This window comes from Choristoneura fumiferana, chromosome 18 (genome assembly GCF_025370935.1).
Source record: "Choristoneura fumiferana chromosome 18, NRCan_CFum_1, whole genome shotgun sequence".
NCBI classification, from domain to species: Eukaryota; Metazoa; Arthropoda; class Insecta; order Lepidoptera; family Tortricidae; genus Choristoneura; species Choristoneura fumiferana.
Window position 1 is genome coordinate 16,983,118 of NC_133489.1, and position 2,441 is coordinate 16,985,558.

Consider the following 2,441-nt stretch of genomic DNA (forward strand, 5'->3'; position numbering starts at 1 on the left):
CACGACTCATAGATGCGCCGCAGCGCCAGCTATGATGTGGCCCACTGTTAGAGTTGTCTATCCAGAAGAACAAGTGCCGTGCATAACGTTCGTGCAAGATAACAATACACCGGTCGCGTATTACGCAAGACTGGTTTGATCAACACAAAAATAATATTAAAGTCGTTCCTTGGCCTGCCAGATCACCGGATTTAAATCCATTGAAAAATTATGAGGTGGTTATAACCATGTCCAAAGTTGGGATTACAAAAATAAGCGAACTCCGGAAACGTTAGAAGCCACTGTGTAATAATAAGGGACAGTATTCTCGGCTCTAATATGTGTGAAAATCTAGTTGCATCGATGCGATTTTTTTTGCAAGCAGTTATCGACAATCATGTCTTGTTGTGTCTTGTTTTCTCTGTACTGTTTACTGTATTGGTGTGCAATAAAGAGTTATTGTATTGTATTGTATTGTATCATGGTGGTTACACCAGTTATTAAAATAAAATGGATAGTTTACGTGTAGACCGGGTTATATACTTAAACAATTATGTTATAATAAAATATATAAGGTGCGGATATTTTCAGGGTAGTGTAATTAATAACCTAAGAATTAATTATACACATAAATTATTCAAGTATTGTGTGGTAATATTTTTTTGCTTCATACAAAAATACCATTCCGTCCAAAAATATCATCTCGCATTAACATTAACTGTATTTTTTTATTATAATTAATTGAAACCAATTAACGACGATGCAAATAATCGATCCTCAAAATCCGCATCTGATTTTCTAGCACACTGTATTATATATAACCAAAATATTTAACTTTATTTGTGATCCTGTAGGTATCACTTTGTTATGAAAAGTAATTATTTTATTATTATGAACAAAACATTAATTATACCTTGATAGTTTTGTTTACTTATGTGAGATAAGTATGAAAGTTCAATATATGACTGTAATCTTATTATAACTATCAGTAACACATTACACACTACAGTGGATTCTACGCCATCAATTATTGATAAGTAAATGTTTAAAACTGGAAACTTCAATCATTATAATTTATAACGCGTACGAGTCTTATGATAACCCGGTCTCAGGTATAATTTACTTTCAAATACTATTTTTTTATTGGGGTTCAGCTTCAATCCTCTTTCCAGAATCGGAAATGAATACTTAAGCTAATACCTCAATAAAATGTTAAAATACAACTTTTGGTCAGGTGCTAATTAAATAACTGAAAACCTCACACGACACCCAGAAAATATTTTTTTATTTTATTTTAAGTTAGTTGTTTGCGTTTTTTTCGAATGTCTTCATTATTTCCTAAAATAATTGTATGTTTTACGTAATCAGTAATTCTACTTCATTTCTAACTTTACGGTCGTATTTTTAATTCCAGATTTAGAAGAAAGCCAAACTGACGCAAAACGGCCAGTATTAAATTATCTAAAGGGTATGAAACATCCCTAAAACATTTAATTGGCGTATGCATTCGTAATATTTAGACTGGGCACAATAAAAAAAGGATTTAAAAACTCAAACACTACCTGATTTACAACATAGTGTAATCGATTCTACTCTGGATTCTGAGCAAACTTCTTTCTGGTTTTCAGTTATTTAATGATATTATATAGTATAACATTAATAATTGCGTCAATATTTAATGAATATAAATATTGTTTTAGGAATAAATTTTTTATGTTTCAAACTTCAAAACGTGTATTATTTCTGTTGCAACGTTATCCTTTTTCAGAGTATTTTTTTTAAATTTCCATTTCAGTTATCTACAAAATTTAAATAGAAAGTTATAAATAAAAAATAAGAACAAAAAAACAATTCTGATATGTAGGATACGAACTCATGATCATTTACGATTTTTAAGTAAGCCGATCAACTCAGCTATCGGCAACATTGCTGTTAATGGGGATAAATATCGATCATATCATAATAACTGTTTAACAGCGCATCTAGTTCATTTCTTGTGAACACCTAAAAAATCGCCAACTCTCTCGTGTTTCAAACCGATTATAGAACGTAAGGTGTTCATCCACTTATGCAGGCCAGTGTACGTAAAAGCATAACTACCTACACTCCAAATTCATGTAACGCTTTAACGCAACTGTAGATCCAAAACGCGCTTTAAGGACTTAATGCACTTATGAAATACGCTTAACGCGAGCCGTGTACGGAATCAGGACCATATTAACCGAGATACGTATGAGCTTAATACATGTGTTAATAAGCAAACCAAAACAATCCGCATTCGTGGTGGAAGTCCGTCACTATCACTCACAAATCACAGGAACACTACTACTTCCGCGGATCAACACATTACACTTTGCAGGTGCAATGAGCAGTTGACAGAGCAAGCGTGCGCCAGCGTCGCGACTGAAGCGCCGCTAAACTCACACCGTTGCACCACCACGCATTGTCAAGAAAACCGTGGA